This window comes from Grus americana, chromosome 3 (genome assembly GCF_028858705.1).
Source record: "Grus americana isolate bGruAme1 chromosome 3, bGruAme1.mat, whole genome shotgun sequence".
Classification (NCBI taxonomy): Eukaryota; Metazoa; Chordata; class Aves; order Gruiformes; family Gruidae; genus Grus; species Grus americana.
The window spans coordinates 63,338,141-63,359,287 of NC_072854.1; the positions used below are offsets into that span (position 1 = coordinate 63,338,141).

General features: G+C 36.5%; 1 protein-coding gene across 8 annotated transcripts in view; it reads right to left on the reverse strand.

The window, feature by feature from the left end:
* The window catches only part of AHI1 (Abelson helper integration site 1), a 101,063-nt gene that overhangs the window by 27,714 nt on the left and 52,202 nt on the right, over positions 1–21,147 (reverse strand). The window lies entirely within an intron of this gene.

The following is a 21,147-nucleotide window of genomic DNA, read 5'->3' on the forward strand; positions in this document are numbered from 1 at the left end:
GTCTTCAGAAGCTAATCTTCCCTATGAATGTATTAACATTTGAACTACTGTATTCCCTATTACCCTGCATGGATTCTTCAGTGGTCTCCTTTATATGGAATTTTACATGAGAAGAATAATTTATTTCTAGAAGAACCTACTGCTAAAGTCTAAACGCGATGTTGGATGTCTCAAAATTATAGACACTATTAATTTTTCTCAAATGATCAGAATTTCCACACTGACACAATTTAACAGCAGGACAGCTCTTCTTTAAGGTCCACATAATCCTCTCGCTATGATTATTTTTGAGTCCAAGCACGCGCTGATTTAGGTAAATGCCTGCCAAAGAATTGGTATCTTTTGAAAAACAATGTAGCTGTCTGCCTTGAGAGGGAGTCTGAAATGGTGTTAGTTTCCTGTACAATTTGATGAGTGAACTGAAAGGCTATCTGTAGCTCCCCTGAGTCATTTCTGGCAAAATATTCTCTTCAGTACAATTGCCACTAAAGAGAAAAGAAGAGGTCAGAAACCAAGCAGTTATCCTCCTGTCCAAAACACGTCTGTACTATGAAGTTCCCAGTTTTATTGCATGCTTTCACTGAAAAATTACCCTCTGCTCCAGATAAGCACATTAGTGTGAACTGATCAAATTCTACGTAGTTGGGCTGAAATACACAAGTAGATGAGATTGTTCCAAACAGATTCGACTTATACAGAAATTTATATAACAGCAACAAGCCCCAAAATATCATATATTAATAACATTTCCCATTAAATAACAGCATCTTTAGCTATTATATTTGTTTTAAATTAATAGTAAAAGAGCTACAACAGGGAAGAAAGTCCTTCTAGGGGGTCACATAATTCCACTATTATCCTACTGGAATGTCTACGATCACTTAATATTAAATGTTTATGTGAAAAATTCCTCTTTTAAGAGCAGCTGAGAGAAAATTCATTACAGAATTTGTGTGTTAATTAACTTTTCAAAAGAAGGCTTTTTCTGCCTCCGTGAAATGTTCTTGATAAATTAATTCCGTTAATTAATAAAGGTATTTGTGCATCATCAATCTCCAAGGAATTCAGTCTCATGGAATCTACAGTTAATGAAATCATCCTGAAGTTTATTCCAGAAAATCCTCAGAAAAAAATCACAGAACACCAATGACCAAATAAATAAGAAAACTGAAAAAAAAGTTAATATTCAGACATTTCTGCAACGAACCCCTCTAAAGCATACAGAGAGAGGGAAAAAAACCTCTCACCTACTCCAGTTGCACATTATTCTATTTTTGAGTTTTACTTTTAAGTTTATACTAATTATTAATGTCTAAAAACCCCACAAACAACTGCTGAAAGACATGAAAATAAACTATGCCTCTAGGAAGTGGTATGTCTTATTACAGACATTCTTACAATTTATATTGTGGCCTCTTGCAACATGGCATAGTTAAAGTACACCCAAATAAACAACAAGCACTGGAAAAAAAAAAATTAGCTCAGATACGAGATGAATGTGTGTATATCAGCTCAGTCCTTTCCCTACTAGTCTTTTGTGGCTTTAAAACTGTTCCCAGTAAACAGAATGATGTTTTCAGCACAGTCACCTATTCAAAAGTATGACCTTTGTGACTAAAAGATCTTTTAGTATGCAGTATAATCTCTACTTTAGGCTTCAAAAGAAAGTTTTGAGTTTTTTAAAAAAGTAAAAGCTTTCAGAGCAGTATTACTCAGTTCTTTCCCTAATTTTATTTTTCGAGCTAGGTATATTATAAGAAAAAGCAGATAATTTTGTTATGATCTAAATATATATTCATCTTCCCTCAGAGGCTTTATCCTCACAACCATTATGTTTTAATAGATCAAACAGAATTCATTAAATAAAAAGATTGTTTATATATTGGATAATAACCTGTTTTCCTTAAACACAGGATCACGAATACTTTCAAAACCCATTGCAAACATTTTCAGATGCAGTTCACATAAAATTAAAGGAATGGATGCAACCCACTTACACATATGTACCCTTTTGTTTTACCAGCAAAACAGATGTTTTACAAACATCCAATGCTGTAGGCGAAACCCCACTTCAAATTCTGCTGTACGTAACTCAGTCTAGCACCTGCAATTTTGAACATACTCCAAATTGAAAAGGAGAATGGATAGGACCACAGTGTATTGAAAACTGTTTCAATGAAGTTTAATCTGTATCATAGTTTTTACAACTACTTTGGAATACATTTGGCTGAAGCTGTAGGGCAAGAAAACAAAAAGCAGTTCAAAGTGAGACAAGGAAGAGAGTATTTTTAGCATTCTTTCTAAAATAGTGTTCTCTTTGTAACTAATGTGACACCAAAGGAAATGGTTAATTCTCCTGAGAGCCCGTATCTTGCAAGCCACTTAAAATGTATGTTCTCAAAACAGACAGTTCTCACATGCTACGTTTAACTGTATATACAAAAGCGCTGTGATGGCATCACTACTGAATGCAAAGGACTTCAACAAACACTCATAAGATCTTGCAATGTATTCTGCACTCACTGAAGTCTACTCAACGTCAGGTGAGCCCATGCTGTTACTAGTACTCTCCTTGTCTTTTCCCCACATTTTTCTTCTATCAGAGCATCTGAAATAGACTGAACTATCTCCTCAATGTTGTTCTCATTTTCTAAATGGGGTTCCAATTTGTTAACCTAAATCTATCCACTTCAAACCAAACCAAAAAATCTAAAGGACAAATAAAATCCTGTCCTTACTTTCTATAAGTTATATAGAGAAACTTCAGTTTATTTTAGCAGTCTGAGAGCTGTTTTCCTGCTATATACACTTACAGAAATGAGAGAAGCCTTAGCTCTACTGCTGACAGATGTCACTTCTCCACTTAGAGATTGAGCTAGACAGAAATGACCAAAAAACCCCAAAACAAAACAAAACCCCAACCCCCACCCCCAACAATTAAGCCAAAACAGAGCTGTGCTGATGGAAAAGCATAGCTTCTTTTTGTCCCCATTAACACAATGAAAACTTGTAAACAAACACAATAAAAGAAACTTGGGAATTTATGTCAATAGACCAGGCTGTGGTTGCCATTCAAAATACTATACTAGACTAGACAGAAAAGTCTGCACAGAAGGATAAGCTTTCAATAAAAAAGTATGTAGTATTTACCTTTTTAACTGTTTACTAAACGCTGATATTAAAACCAGTTATCTAGAAAAGTAACTCTAGGGAGTTACACAACTCAGCATCACGCAGCTCCACAAATATTGCTGCAGCTTCTTTCACACCAGCACGTGATTTTCCAGTAGATGCCCCAGCTTCCAGGTACGAGAGGAACTCTGGCTTCTCAAACAATGAGTCAGTCACATTCTTCCTAAACTGAGAAAGACAACTGGTCTAGTGTGCTTAAATACAGTAACTTTCTTATCCACAGACTGGTACAGTTATCTGTAGCTACTGCATCTGGTTGTCTCTGATTTCCCAACCCAAATAACCAAGTACGCCCTTACCAGCAGCGCTAAGTAACAGCGGAGCAGTGGAATGGAGTAAGGCTTGAATTCACACCTGTAGATCCACAGAAGATACTTTAACTCTAACATCCACTAATTCCAATCCTCATATAAGAGACCTCAGAATCAGAGAGCACTAACACGAAAAAACACTATGCTTCTGGCAGTGCCATATCCCACAACATAATTGTATCTATCATCAGCCAAAAGAATGCATAGAGATATTCATTCAGGGTTAGCCATAATTTTCATTCCTGGTTCAAGGTGTACAAGGGCACAAACGTGTCTTTGCTCTGAAACTTAGAACAGTCCTCCAGAAGGAACTCTGGAGATAGTCTGTCACTCGCTTTGAGGAGAATACTGTTTCATACCAATACATTTATCCTATACTTAGGCACAATGAACAGGCAGAATCTGGCCCCTATTTACAAAAGGTATAATGAAGTAAAAACTATTGCATCACAAAACAATTAAAAAATCCAACTTTTTAATTAGAGATTAAAATCAAATACATTTAGTAGCCTACACACCCACCTAATTACTTCTGAGTAATCTTATCAAATCATCATCTTACATTTTTCTTCCAAATGTTAAGTTTCTACAGTACCATATATAAACAATGCAAGTAGTAGCACGTGTCCCAAGCATTCTTTTGAAGTAAAGAACATTTATTGAATTCATGCTAATCAGGAACGTGCTAATTTATGACAACCTCTAACGTAACATCATAATAGCAGTAGATACAACTGAAAATGAGCAGGGGTTATAGTATCCAGCTGTTTCTACAATGTAGACAACAGAAAGTGACTCTACAGCAAACATCAATAAGCCTGCACAGATATCATCAGCATTCTGAAATCAGATCGGCAATATTATTTACAAGTTCTAGATAGCAGATAAAAAAGATGTAAGGAAAATGCAGACTATGACACATACTTTGTATTAATAAGAGTTATTTTTCTTCTCGTGCTGCAGATATCTTGAGAAAGTCATTATTAGTTTTGCTAAGCTCACCAGAACTGTTTAAAAGCAAACTAACTAAATTAAATTTGAAAAAAACCCACCTTACTTTGTATTATATTAAATAAAGCTTGTGGTCTTACTCTATCAAAATCTATTTCATGAAATATAGAAACTGCAGTCCCTTAGAGTTGTGGATGCCCAACACTGAAATTGCAACATTCGCTTTTGGGGTTGGTAGTATTTTTGCTTCTACATTAACTTATCCTCCCTGAATCAGAGGAAATGGAGCTCTTAAGTATTTATGCTTATCTATTTCCTAAAAATATGTAGTACAGTTAAATTCTATTTATTAATGCAGTTAATTTCTATGTAATACAGCCAAATAGAATTTGACTCTATCTGTAACTCTTGAAGTCAAGTATCTACTGACCTCAGGAGGTCTACTCATGTCTTTAAAACCCATACTTGACTAGGCACAAAAGACAAAGAATGAATATTATGCAAGGAAGGAAAACAAAGTAATTTACTTTGCATAGTTCCTCCCACAACTGAAATTCAGCAATGGCTAGTTACCTAGTTACTTAAACCAAATTAGCCTGTTGCTCTACAAATGGAAACCTGTAAGTTAGAAAATACGCATAGAATACCACAAATACTTTTCAAAATCAGCCACTGATGTTTTTGCAATGCAAAGTCTTCTCAGTTAAGAAAAAATAGCCAGTTACTGCATGAACTACTGAGTTTCTATATTACCCAGTAGCCTCACAATGTCAAATAAAGTCTTGACTGAGGAAGAAAAAAAAGAAGAAAAAGATATGTTGTAACTGCTTGAAGAACATACATAGCATTTTTTCTAACATTTGCATTCAAGGAAAAATAGTATCAGCAACATCAGATGCAAAATGCTGGGAAAAAAAGTAAGCTTGATATTTCAGGTCTTCATCACGACCAAAATAGCCCCTAGTTTGTACCTAGCCTACTTTCTCCATTAAATTAGCACTTTCAGCCAGTACTGAATATTAATTTTGATAAAATATTACCAGAAATTCCATGACATTGCCAAACAATTAATACATTACTAAACCTGAAAAGTGCAGGACCATTGGCAGACATTAAATCAGGAAAGAATTACATAAGAATTTTAATATGGTCTAAAATCAGAAGAGTAAGGAAAAAAGTTCATAGCAGATACAGTGATTATTGTATTTTCAGAAATAGAAGGCTATGTCTTTAAAATATATTCCCAAGTTTACTTTCCATTTTGTAGTTCAGGAACTAGATTGGTCAGATATTTCATGAGAACCTGTGTGTGGTGAAACCAACCTACCACATGTGAGTTTTCGTGCATGCACACTTTCGAGTTTTCAGACAATTTGTGAACAAACTACTCTAAGAAGAGTTTTTCTACATATCAGTGATTAGAACATGTATGAATAATTAAGTCTCTTCTAATTTGTTTCCAACTGTATATGGAAATAAAATAATGGCCTGTAGCAACTTTGGTAACAAAATTGGAATACACTTCCTTGTAAATAATTGTCCTGGTTTCAGCTGAGATAGAGTTAATTTTCTTTCTAGTAGCTGGTATATAGTGCTGTGTTCTGGATTTAGTATGACAACAATGATGATAACACACTGATGCTTTTAGTTGTTGCTAGGTAGTTGTAGTGTCTACACTAAGTCAAGGACTTTTCAGGTCCCCACGCCCTGCCGGTGCAGAAGAAGCCGGGACAGCTGACCCAGGGGTGGCCAGAGGGATATTCCCTACCATAGAACAGCATGATCTGCAGGATCGTTGCTCGGAAACAGGCTGGGCACTGGTTTTTGGGTTTTTTTCCCCTCTCCTTTCACATGTGGTGAGCAATTGCATTTGTGCATCACTTGTATTAGTGTTGTTATTATTTTCTTCCTTTGTTATCCTATTAAACTGTCTTTACCTCAACCTACGAGGTTTTTTTTTCCATTCTTCCCGCTGTCCCCTTGGGGGTGGGCAAGCGAGCAGCTGCGTGGTGCTTAGTTACTGGTTACACCACGACAATAATATATGACAAAGCACTTGACACTAATATTGGTATTATCCATTACAGAGAAAAATACACTGAAAAGTTAAGTCCAACATTAAAGCAACACATTGCAAATCCAGTTGGGCACAGATTCAATGATGTTGATTTTTCAGTCTTCTTCACCTATAAGGTCCACAGAGTTTTCTAGAATGTAACAGTAACCCGCTAGTACTTTTACAGCAGTAGATTTTTAGAATGCTTTTTAGAAAGCATCATTATTGCACGGCGGCTGAAGGCTGAGAGTGTAGCAAGTACTCTAGCAGAAGTTACACTGGTTATACAAATATGTAGATAACAAATGTTATGCTACTTTGGAGAAAGTAAAAATGATGACTTGGCTGCCTTCAAGTACAGGAGACCCAGGTAGAAAGCTTGAATTAGCTCTTGACAAAGAGCTGATCTGTTCTAGACAGCAATCTGTTCTAGACAGATTTTTCCTTGGGTCTTTGGTGAAAGGTATGCAAAAAATACTCATGGAAAGAAAACTGTTTGCAAAGAACATCATTAGGAGGCAATACTCCCTTTCATTTACAAAGTGGTACCTGATCTGAGGAGAGGTAAAAGACAGAAAACCAAGACAGGCAGGTTCATAAAGAGGGACTGTGCCCAGCTTTGGGCTAAGACCATACTTTGAGAACTGATATCCTGGAGAGAACAGACTTCTCTCCAAGGTCCAATCAGCAACCCAAATCACTGCAACTGGTATTAGAAGAAAGTAAGACTTTACACTATCTCAGCATCAAGCCAACAAGTAAAAGTTACAGTCCTAATGAGTGAATTTGTATCTTATTTGTACGGGAATTTTACAAACGAGTATTGGCACAGCAAGTCTAAAGATGTAAACAAAAATATTGATGAGAATGAAGTTCAGTATGAATACAGAAATACCATTTCACTAAATATTTTCTATAGTATCATGAAATACAATTTGATTAAGTAGTTACTGTAACAACATGAGAGCTTTTTTCACATCATCACACAGGTAGTGCCAAACTGATAAAAACTGCAGTACTTTAACATATAAGCTTAATTACATAACCCATCCTCTCTGGTTCGACTAACAGCAGCAGCTAAAAACGCTACCGACTATGCTCATACTGCATCTCCAATAACCCAAAATCCACGCAAAAGCAGCAACTCCAAAGTTTTCATACTCATCAGTAAGAGAAGGGGCATTACTGAGGTCCGAATATTCAAGGACAGGAAATTCTTCTCCATAGCTTATTATGAAAGTAACACATTTCTGTACATTATGCATTGTGAAAGATATCTAGGTTTCTTTAAAACTGACTTAATTGCTAACTGCTACACAAACAGTGGTTCTTCAAAAGGACCAAACAACTGTACAAAACACAGAACACGCAGTAACACTTTAGAAGTTTGAGACTCTCAAAACATATGCCTTAATAGCCTTGTTCACATAAAAGCACACGCTTGTTTGTTACATCCTCCTAGATGGTTTTTGCACATTCGCATGTGTCAAATTATTAACTCAAGCACTGGTGATACAGACAACCCTGGACACACCTTGTTCTCTTTGAGGGATTCCCAGAACTTACCCTGAAAATAATTTGTTTTGGTAAGAAAAGCTGATTTGCAGGAAGATTCTTAATCCAAACCACAATTTCAATTGCTGAAGATCCTTTACATGTAGGAAAAAAAAAAAAAAAAAAAAAAGATGGATGTGTCCTTTATGCTCTTTAGCACAAGGGAAGCAACTTTCCAGTAAAGTACTGTTATCAAGGTATGTACTAAGTGGGCACTGCACTCCAGATTTTCCAGTAGCACAATTACCTTTCTTCTCCTGTATCTGCTTTTTACAGAGCAGCAGCCAAATCTGAAGCAAATGTAATTGGGCTGAACATATTGTTAGATTGAACTGCTGGTCACAAAAGATGAAATGTTACCACTAATTAATCAATATATAGTTCAAAACACAAGTTCTGAATATATTTCTAAAATGAAAAATTCCAAGAGTGTTACTTGGTGTCCTTAAAGGAGATAAATACCAACTCAGTTTTAGCTTGTACCTGGCTCACAAGAGAAGTTCTTCAACTAGTGTACACCATACAGGAGTTACCAAGAGCTCAGCTACAACATATTCTCCTGAACAAGCAGAGGTAACAGACCTTACTGATACCTACGCTGAAGCAAGACAGCCTAAAAAAAAACAACTTCAAGGACAAGATCATCCTTTTTTATTAGAGGCAAACTCTGCTTAAATGTGGTTATCCAAAATCAAAAATTCAAAGATGCAAGGAGTAAGAAAACAGAGCCTATTTATGATCTTTACCTGAACACAGTAGAAAATGACAGTGTACAAACTGAATCTTAGCAGTTACGGTCCTTGCTAGAAAAAAAAAAAGTCTAGGGGGAATTGTCTCTTATGTTCTACTGGTAGATAGTGACAACCAGAAGTTTGGTGAAAGAATTCTCAAAACATTTTCTGCTACTAGGCAATTTATCACACCAAAAGATGTTCAACATATTATTAAGCTCCAATTTTCTGTATTGTATTCTTTGGCATATTAGCTGCAGCAGTCTGCTTCCTTTGACCAGTCAGGCTCTGAATGGATTCCAGAAAGACCTATATCAACACACCTCACTGGAACACCCTTCAGTTAATCTGGAAAAAAACCCCAAAACAATCAATGAGGCACCATAAGCATAGACATAAGCATAAGCATAGTTGAAGTAGAGACAGTGGCCCTCTACTGAAAACAGGAGATATTGACAGGATAGGAAAAGGGGATGTGATATCTAGAAGCATATTGGCATGAGATATGCTAGAATCAATCTTCAGAAGAGATACACAGTTTCAAATACTATCTGTTATACAGTCTGAGTCCTTCTACAGAAGGACTGCCCAGCACAAGAGAGCCAAGCCTGGGGTCAGGTGAGCAGGAAAAACTAAAGAGTTTTTTTAATTTGCCTATGTGTCATTTGGAGCTTTTTTCTCTAGTCAAGGAAATAAAAACTGAAGAGACTGAGCCCTACTTGTAAGGGGAAAAAAGATGAGGAAGGAACCTGTGCAATCTGTTCCTTCACTGGAGTGTGCCATAAGGTTGCGGAAAACACCAAATAAAACTCTACTCCTTAAAACTCGTAAGGCAATTCTACCACCTCATTTGAAGCTGACAAGCAATAAGTCACTGTTCCTTACAACCTCCAGTGAGCAAGAAAGCAAGCTAACAGTGAGAAGGCAGGCTCTAGTGAAGCTCTCATTTCATCTGGATCGATCGAAGCAGCACATTGAGGCCAGGTCTGTAAATAATACCGAGTCACTAGGTTGTGTGACAATAGCAATATGTAAGTTACACACCCACAGAGGCTTTCACTTCTCTGTATGTGCCTTCTGCTTTCTTAATGCTTTCCCAAGACACCATCCTCTATCATTAGTTTCTATAGGACCAACACGATCAGTATCAAGCTATATTGGTACCTCAGTCTATTGCGGAGCATAATATGGACCACAGATACCCAAAGTTAATTTAAAAGGCATTATATTAGTACAATGAATCATGTGAGGGAAGCTTGCTCTCACTGAACTTGGTACTTCAGCAATGAGGGTAACAGCAGCAGCGTACAAATCCATGAAAGTTTAGATTTTTATCTGTGAAACAGCTATCTACAAAATTAGCAAAGGGTTTTTAAAATAGTTGTAAAAGTATGCATACTATAAGAAGGATGGATAATGTATCTTAAAAATATGGAATTTTTAATTTTTTTTTTTTTAACATACCTGGTCAAAACCAGGCATGAAGTCAAAGGACCTAGGTCTCCTCTTGGGAGAGGGAGATGCCTCCTTCATGTGCACCATGGCCGCTACTGGGTCTTTTACACAGTCCTCCCAGCTCCTCTGGGAACGATAGGAACAGGAGGATTGGAGCAATACAGGGAGGTATCAATTTGCTCATCTTATTCACTCATGCTTATTGCTGTACAGACAGCATCCATGCTGACCCAAACTTTCTGCTGGACAGAGTATTGATACTCTACTGCACAGTCCTTGGGCAGAAGAACTGTTTCCACCTTTGAAACCAGCTAGAACTGCACTTGAGCATGCACTTTGCCAACACTTGCCGTCTTGTGGCTCAATAGCTCAAAAATTACAGACAAGCTCTATTTGAAAGTACAGACAAGCTCAGACTGAAAACAGTTAACAGGACCTCTCTAGTTAGGAATTAATTAGATTTGGTTGGTTTAGGATCCACATAATTGAGAAAGTAAGGGCACACTCAGGCCAAATCACTTTTGGCAGAGTCTTTCCACAGTGCTACGTCACACCCTGATTTTGCAATCTATATCCACTGCTGCCAAACAGAGAGTAATGCTTCATTTAATCCACACCCTTGTATAATTTGGCTGAGAGTACTTCCTTTACCCTGAAGGCACAGCAGTAATTACCCTAACATACACCAATTTCAAGTAAATATAAATGGTGTTCTTTTGGAATCTTCAAAGATTGCTGTTATTGTGCTCTGTATTCAGTGTAATTTTTAGTGAAATATTTTAATTAACTTGCCTAGAAGAAACATGAAAAAGAACATATAATAAAGGAACATGTGTATCTTTGATCTCAGTATAAACAATTCTAGCAAGTTTAGCTAGAAAATACAAACTCTTCTGACATTTATAACATCTTATCAATCAGATAGAGGAAACTGCATAACCAACCTTTTCAAATAGAAGAACTAAATTGTCATTAATGTTAATGGTTTTGTCTCTATGTCTTTACTATTCTGTTGGAACATTTTTGTGGTTAGATGGATCTATTTATACACCTTTTGTTTTCAAATTAAAAATTCATTTTTACTATTCATTTTATAAATGTAAACACTCAGTTCTTCTACCTTAAAAACAAGGTCCTGTATTTGTGCCTTGAGCCGAAACTCTGACATTGGTAACTGATGTTGGCGGCACAGTAGGGCCACAGAGCTCTGAGGAAGTTCTTTCCCCTGCAGAATCGCCTGAGCTACCTATAAGCCACGGTGAGGGCTCAGCTGTGTCCTTGTACCCTTAACTTTTATTTACTGCCAAAGTCAGCTGCAAGGTGGAACATCCCAGAGATAGCTCTAGTGACGTAGCAGAAGGAATAAGATCAGGGAAGTACATGCAAAGGTTGGCTGCAGGTGACAACCAAGCCTCCATTACCTATTTACACTGAAGAAACTGAGACACAATATTCAAGTGCCTTGCCTTCACAATGTAAATGGTATAGCAAAATAGCTTATAAAAGAACCAGAGAGGCATAAAAAAAAACCAACCAAAAAACCTTGTGATGGATGTTTCTATTGTTTTGAAAGAAAATCAACTTTGAGAAAAATATTAAGTTGAATTTTTCAGTTCTTCCATTCTGCTATGATATAATAATAATAATAATAACAACAACAACAATAATAATGTCTTTTGGGGTTTTTTTTGTCTCCCTTCTCTCTTCTAATTTTCCCCTAAGTAAAAGAGAAAGATACAAATATCTTAAAATGAATGACCATTTTCCCCAGGGGAGTTCCCATTCAAATTAACACACAGACATATATAAAAAACATTTTAGACCTAATGTTCTTCTGCTTTTGGTAAAAATATTTTTACCTAACTTCAGTGTAGTTAAGTCAGTTCACACTTGCTGAAGATCTGATCTGTGGTGTTTAGATGGTACTTTGTCTCTACTCAGTTTTCTTACCCTCTTTTGAAAAATAAAGATAAATTCTGGTAATTGGACATAAAACTTAATGTGTTATCATAATTTCTCTGTGTCTATGCAGTGCTTTATAGTTAAAATAAAGCCTTATAATGAATGTAAAGGTATTATCTTTGGTTAACAAGAGAAAATAAAAACCTGGAATAATATACTCAAAAAATAGGGACTAAAATAACCCAAGTTTATTATCTTAAAAAGTGCTAGTTTTCTGCACTTCCTCGTAACAGATTTCAAATGTTATTGTTATCCAAACTGGGGGGTGGTGGGGTGTAAGTAATTCAGTTTCTAAATGAAGGAAAACATACATACTTGATGCAATCAAAGTTAGAAGCAATTGAGTTCTACAAATTGCAGCAAAATGTGAGAATACTGAAAAGTTGCAATTAGATACCTGTTATAATAACAAAAAAGTAATTAATATTTCTACATTTAGGAATGCAAGAGAAAATTATAGGCAAAAATTTCAAATTTTTAGAACCACTGTCCAATTACAAAATTAAATGAAAAAGCTGCATTTCAAAAAAAAAATCCATCCCCATAAAAATATGAGAATAATTTTCTTGAAAATTTTTAAAAGGTTGAATTTCTGAAAAATGTGTCAGGCAGGATTAGTTCTTCAGATATATGACAGAGCAGGAAAACAGCAAATTGCATAAAAGCATCGAAACATAACTGAGAAGTAAGACACAAGAATTGGGCACATATTTCTTTCATCTTAATGCACATTCACCCTTTTCAAATACATGAGAGAATCTACTATAAGCAGATTGTAGCTTGTAGGAAGCTAACCATCCTGCAAGCATTTCTTCTCATGTATTCTTAGACCACTTTGTATTTTGGCAGCACTTCTACAGGACATATTAATAGTGTTCTGTATTTCTACAGGTTCTAAGACGTAAAGACAATTGGTAGCAGAGTACCAGTCAAGGATACTTCCCCCACTGGACCGCCTCATCACATGGAGGCCGTTATATCTATCCTGTGGTGAACAGGAAACTTGAGTTTCTCCCTCTGTAGTAGTAAGGATAAATAGGAAAAGATAAACGTATCAGGCCGCTGGGGAAAACACTATTAAAAACCTTTTGCGCAGGCTTCATAATGTCACTTCATTATTTTCTTAATCAATAGCACAAAAAAAAAAGCCCAGAGAACTCACCGATACTAATGAACTTGAAAGACTGCTTACAAAAGAGAAGTAGCTAACGTTTAATAATCTCACAAGGACGTTCTCATGTACAAAAGTAATGAAAATCAGTTTTCATCATCACCCATTCCTCCTAGCAGCTTGTATTACACTCAAATCACTTTCAACTAATAGCATGGGTACTGAACCACTCTTAGGTGTGTATTTGGTACTCGTCACCACAATATGCTCCTGCCCCACTTTTAAGAAGATGCAGGGCTAAAAAGAAATACCTCAAAGTGACTTAGACATTATGGCAAATTGTTACACCATTTCCATAGCTCTGATCTGTGCAGCCCTGCAGACTTAATTGCTTTCCCCATCTCAGCAAATCTAAATGAAGCTGTTGGGTGAGCTAATGAGGCAACACACATTACAGTTTAACAGGGAATGGATATACACAGATTCTTTCAAGACAAAAACCTGAAAGTTCTTTTCTTATGTTTATATTTTCCACAAAAAGTTTTTTTACACAGACTTAAGCTATTTCTCTTAAAAAATGAATAGGAAGAGATTTCACTCCTATTTTAATATTTGATGAAATACAATATTTACAGTAATATGTTAGGATCAAAAAAAAAAGTACAAATTTAGTGATCTGTGTGCCACTCAATTTGCCTGCATGGATTGGATCCCAGTAAACAGATTTCTCCAACTGGCACTCCTACTGGCACTCCCACTAAACAAAAATGGTCTCCCAAGGTCAGCATTATCTAACTTCAGCACAGCAGCGTGGGAAACCCGGCAAGGCTGGTGGTTGTACCACATGCTTTCTCCCAGTCACCTTCTCTCTGTCAATCGGCTCTTTCAGTCCTCTTTGAAAATGCCATCAACCTGTACCCAAACATAGCCAGAGATATACTACAAATATTGTATTTCATGTTGTACTTGGACTATATAGCACACAACCTTCAATTAATATATACTCTGTCATCTTTTTTAATATCTCTTCAGTCTCTTCAGGATATTTTATTACTGTTTATTCTCAAATTAGAAAACTGAGCTATTCTGTAAAACTTCAATTGTTCATTTGAGACATTTTCAATGACAGCTTGCATGAGTCTTATGAGAAACTGTTAGGGGTAAAAAGAGATGAAAAGAGTAAGCCCACACTGAACTAGCTTTCTACACACATTCTTCCTTAAGTGACACAAAACTATGTCAGAAGCAAGATAAATACCCTCAAAAAAACCAAACAAAACCATTAAAGTCCTCCAGGAATACGGTAATACTGAAGACAGATGTTATAGAGTTGGGGACAAAGTATGAAATATTGGGAAAAAAGTAATCAATGATACCAACATACATATGAGGATGTAACTTTTGACAGTGTTTCTGCAGTATCTCTACAAAAACGTGAGTTTTGCTACTCCATGTACCTCCTTTTTCTGCTTCTAAAAAACCAAGAATCAAAACACTATTTTAAGAGCATTTAGCTGATGCATAAATATTTTTATATCTTTGATGTAGAAACCTATTTTACTGTTTACTTGAGACTGAAAAAAGGTTTGAATAGTCTATCAAATATAACAGAGAACTTAAATGCAAAGTCAGCTTTGTTAATATCTTCAGAAAGTGAGAAAAAGTGCTTTGAAGCTTTCATTTTATATAGGTGGAAAACACCTTTGACTGTCAGTTGTGTTAATGGAGAGAAAATTTCCAATTGTTCTCAACCCTGCCAAAGCATTGTGTTTTTTGTTTTTGACATTTTTTAAAGATACAAGAACCATCACGTTTCTAGCACATACGTAATTAATTTTTAAGGGCAAGTTTAATTAACTGGTTTTATTGAAGTCAAAATTTTAGTGAAAAGATCTGTGCCATATTTATAGTTGAGCTTCTATCTCCCACATAGTTAACAGTTAGGGTCACTGCTAATTACAATTACTTGAAACCTAAAACTTATTTTAGAAAACATGCCCTGAACGCAGTGGGAGTGACTGAGGAGTCACTGTTGAATAAAGTCTAAAAATGTGGGCCATTTCTTTCATGGTATGCCACGGATCTGCAAAACAGTGTCTGAAAGTATAGGAAAGTGATTTCACCATCCAAAGATGCTCACAGTCTTAAGGAGGGAAGGCAAACAAAACCAGAGGGGTTTTCAGGTCTCTCAGAGAATGGGTAATTGATAGCTGGAGCTTTTGCTACTTCCTTATTTCTTTAAAAATAAAAACTAGGAAATGGGTTATCCTGGAAGATGGTACAAAGATGAAAACATGACAAGGAAAAAATAGGAACTTCTAAGACAAAGTCCTGGATAATGCTACAGTGCAGTGCTGCAGAGTAGTACTACAGGATGGGTATGATAAAATTAGCACTGAAGCATGAGCATAAGCAGAGCTATACAGCACAAGGAAGGCAAAACGTCAGTTCTGACTATCAAAGGTCTTGGACAAATTTTCTTATTACCAAAAAGAAAGAAAAGAAGTTCAGCAAGCTTAAGCATTACATACTTTTAGGGACAGATTTCCTAACGTGTACTAAACAATAATCAAGTAACAATAAAATTATCTGATATATATACAGCATAAAGAAATTTTAGAGCAAATAACAGAATAATAGGACCAGCCATAAGACTTCATGAATCCAAATTACAAAAGTAAAACTCAAAGGGGATGACCTTCTCCAAAGACAGACACGTAGCAAACTTTTCAAACAACTGCAATAGCTATCAGCACAGCTGCAGACACAAAAAACCCGCCCGATATGGCAAAATGAGTTACACTCTTGATGAAAAATTCCAACTGACAGGCTATCAGAATGCGCAGTAAGAAAACCTAAGTTACATGCCTTCCTCTCAAATTTAACGTGATCTTTGTGAGAGGAAGGCACACAATATGTTTTCTTAAATTTAACTTAATTTTGCTAAATTTCAAGAAATCTCTCTAATGAAGTGCTTTATACATAATGCATAAGAAACAAGTTCCTCCATCTCTTGTATCTGCTTTGTGGTACCTACTTCATTAATTGTCAAAATGAATTACTTTTTTCTAGTAATTCTAACCATACTCTTGACAAAACTTTAAATATATATCTTGCACAGCAACTTATAACATTGATGGGAAAGCAGTAGATGGGATGTTGTTAACCTTGAATTTAGCCGCACTTTCAACACTGTCTCCCACAACATTCTCACAGTCAAACTGATGAAAGATGAACTGTGCAAGCAGACAGCGCAGCAGACCGAAAATGGGCTGAGCTGCAGGGAACAGAGGTTTGTAACAACTTGTATGAAATCTAATGGGACACCAGTCACTAGTGATGCACTCCAGGGGTTGATACTGGGGCCCACACTGCTTAACATCTCCACTAATGACCTGGATGATGGGACTGAGTGCATCCTCAGCAAGTTTGCATATGATAAAAAACTGGGAGGAGTGGCTGATACATCAGAGGGACATGCTGCAGAAATGGGCCAACAAGAACCTCACAAAGTTCAACAAAAGGAAATGCAGAGTCCTGCATTCAGGGAGGAATAATCCCATGCACCAATGCAGACTGAAATACACAAAATACCAATTAAACATAAGAAAAAAACCCTTTACTGTGAGAATGGTCAAACATTGGAACAGGTTGTCTAGAGATGTTGTGGAGTCTCCATCCTTAGAGACATTTAAAACCCAGCTGGACATGGTCCTGAGCACCCTGCTCTAGATGAACCTGCTTTGAGCAGGACAGTCGGGCTACACAGTCTCCAGAGGTGCCTTCCCACCTCAATGATATTGTGATATTGTCTTTACTCATCTCATATAAAGAACATTCTGTGCTTGAGAAAGGTGCTGAAACTCTCTATTTGATGATTACACAATTAATTATTTAATTTAAATTAAAAGCTGGAGAGGGACTTTTTACAAGGGCATGTAGTGATAGGACAAAGGGTAATGGGTTTAAGCTAAAAGAGGGTAGATTTAGATTAGATATTAGGAAGAAATTCTTTACTGTGAGGGTGGTGAGGCACTGGAACAGGTTGCCCAAAGAAGCTGTGGCCGCCCCATCCCTGGAAGTGTTCAAGGCCAGGTTGGATGGGGCTCTGGGCAACGTGGTCTAGTGGAGGGTGTCCCTGCCCATGGCAGGGGGGGATGGAACTAGATGGTCTTTAAGGTCCCTTCCAACCCAAACCACTCCATGACTCTGATTTAGAACAAAGTAAGTTAGGTTATCTAAGCATCACATGTAAAACTCAAGATCAGGGATAAAAAAACATAACTGAACAAATTCTCTAAGGAGACAAGGAAGGATCTGATATGGAAATACATCAGTTTAAAACTAGAACTTACAACAGCTGAGCATGCAGATCACTAGCAGATTGTTTCACTCTATATGGAGTCACTTCATAAAGGTAACAGTTCACCTTTTTAAAACATTAATTAAATAATCAGAAAGGAGTGCTCAGTGTAAGTCTTTAAAAATAGAACAGAGGGAAGACTGAAATAAGAAGAGGCATCTTTGCTATCACACCATGAAGTATTCAAGGATGCATAAGCCCAAGTGGTTTCCAAGTAACTCAAGTTTGCTTTCACAAAATAGTGTTGCTGAGGGAAGGGGCTATATTAGAATGCTAAATGGCATTGAACCATATTTTCAGTGTTTCGTGAATTTTTCCTTCACATAAAGTATTTATAAAGTGAATTCTTACAATTTAACCAGAGTGTTGCGAGAGCCTGTGGACGCAGGCTCTTGAGGAAGGAGTGATAGGGAAGACAAGAATGGAGAGTGCTGTAGGGAAGAGAGGCTTAAATGCACAGAGCTATGGAGCAGTGGACAAGTTTGTCAAGAGTGTATGGGTCAGAATTGGAAGAAAGGCCAAAAATATGGACATAGTAGGGGGTATCTGCTACAGACTGCCTCATCAAAAAGAGGAAGTGGAGAAAACCTTCCTTAAACAGACCAAGAAGCCTCACAATCACAGGCTCTGCCTCTTATGGAGGTTTTTAACCACCTCAACATCTGCTAAAGAGACAAAAACATGGGCTACAAGCAATTCAGACTTCTGGAATGCACTGGGGACAACTTTTTCATGCAGATGCTGGACAGGCTGACTAAGGGGGTTGTACCCCTTAGCATGCTAAGAATGAATAAGGCAGAACTGGTTGGAGACAAAGGCAGTCCTCCCTCAGTGACCATGAGATAACTATCTTAAGGGAAGTGAGGAAGGTAAATAGCAGAACATGGACTGGGGCTTTCTGAAAGTCTATATACATGTGGAAGTGTGCACTGGAAGAAAAGCCAAAACATATTGTATGTTTGAGAGCATACAGAACCATCTGTTAAAATGAACAGGCAGGTTTACAAAGCACAGTAGTGAATCTTACTTTTATTTGAAGTATGACAAAATCATTCACAGCTATTTCTGCAAATATATCTGGATACAAAAAGATTTAAAAGTCAGGGAAGACGTGCAGTATTACTACTACTGCCCACAAATCACAAGGTTGGAAACCCCGTTTTTCCACTGTTTCTACCTAACACAAGACCTAGATAATTAAATTGTCTTCTTAAAAGAAGACAGTGTTGCATGTATCCAGGCTACTATACTGTCCATATCACAAGACATCATCTGCAACCTTATCAAGTTAATACAGCATGCACGTACACCAGTTACATGGTTAAAAAGATTGCTAACAGAGCTTTACACATGCTGCCTGTAGGGACTTCACTGTAATGGGAACTCTGCCTTTTGCTTTAAGAAGCCCTAAACACACAGCAAAAGGTGACAGTAAAGTGTGAGAATGAGAAGACTGAATAACTGCCAACGTAACCCCCAGGAATATGTAACCATCTGCTGGACAGAAATGAAGGATCTCTGTATTACAGGCAGTTGTTAACAATGCAACATCCCAATAACATAAGTACAGAAAAGCTTATCTATTGTGTATATGAAACCAACACAGGAGAGAAAAAAAAAAAAAAAAAAGGTTTTGCGCTTCCAGCACAATTCATAAATCAATAGATTTAAGTACAAATTTTCTATAATTCAAAAGTAAAATTAAACTGGTAGTTAGGAGCTATGAACACGAGAACCTATCTTCACACTTTATAACTAATGGAGAAAGATAAAATAGATTAGTACATCTTTCTCATATGTTTCACTGAAGACAACTCTATCTCAGTAGAAGAACTTGGAGGCCTCCAAATTGACAGAGAAGTAATTTAGGATTTTAAAAGATTTTCTTACAGAAAAATCTATTTCAATTGTGGTCCACTAGTATTTTTATGGTCTTTTTCCCCTAAAAATCTTAATTTTCTCATTGCTTTCATTGACTGTTGAACGACCATTAAAATGTACTTCTTCTTTATTATACTTCCCTTGCATAAATAATATCCTGTACCTGAGGATCATCTTGAAGTATTAGTCAGTTTTGGAAACAACTACATTGGGGGCACACATGAACAGCTACAACATATATCTATGTTTCTTCATGCTATTTAAGAAGTCTCCATCAGCACATTTATCTGTGCTTCTGCATAAAGTAAAATTCAAGACAATAAAATGCACTGGTTTGAGCAATATTAGGTATAGCCATTTAAAACAACTTAAAGTATATGTTAGTGTTCTTTACAGGATTAGCCCACTTACATATTGTGATTATTTAAAATAAGACAGCATATGTATTTTACTGTTTCTGTGAAATTTACATACTCGGGAAACAATAAGCATCTGCTGTGTGGTGGATGAATATTATTATGGCTCTAAATTCTTTCATTAAGGTAGAAAAATGGAAATACAGAAGTTAATTGGTGTATGGCCATCTGCATTAATGACTAAAAGCAATCTTGAAACTAGTGGTCAAATTTTTAGACCATGCTAAAGACTCTTTCCTCCACCGCTCAGAAAAAGTAATCGTAACTTGATTTGTGAAGAAAATTGTCTGCCCTTAGGAGATAATTCTATATAATTATAGAGACTACTCCTATCTTTACTATCTACATTTTAAATGAAAGCTGGAAAGGGACTTTTTTACAAGGGCATGTAGTGATAGGACAAAGGGTAATGGCCTTAAGCTGAAGGAGGGTAGATTTAGGTTAGATATTAGGAAGAAATTCTTTACGGTGAGGGTGGTGAGGCACTGGAACAGGTTGCCCAGAGAGGCTGTGGATGCCCCATCCCTGGAAGTGTTTAAGGCCAGGTTGGATGGGGCTTTGGGCAACCCGGTCTGGTGGAGGGTGTCCCTGCCCATGGCAGGAGGGGGTTGGAACTAGATGGTCTTTGAGGTCCCTTACAACCCAAACCATTCTATGATTCTATGATAAATCTCTATTATCTGTTTTTAGTTTATGATATATTCCACCCTCCCCCTGGATTTCTTTTTACTCTCCTCAATATAGAACAACAACAAAAAAATCCACTTCAAAACTAAGTTTCCAATTTTCAGTCTTATTTTACAGGTGCCCAAAAAAGTGAAAATTATCAATTTTATTATTAAATATTGTGATTAGCAATGCAAAAGATATTATGAGCAAAGTATCACAAAAATGCATAATTTCATTGCTTACCTTTTTCTCAAAATCTTTCAATACAAAACGTCTTTAGAAACAAATCCCTAAAAATACATTAAACATAACTGCAAATAGACTACTGAACACTATGGTTCTTAAGTAAACAGCTTTTCTTATTACTGTTTTCTTATATCCATACATATGCTTTGAAAAATACGACTGTTTTGCAGTGTCTAACATACTACAGTAAGTATTAAAATATTATCAGAATATTAAGTTAAGAAAAGCTAGCAATCTCATACTAGGAAC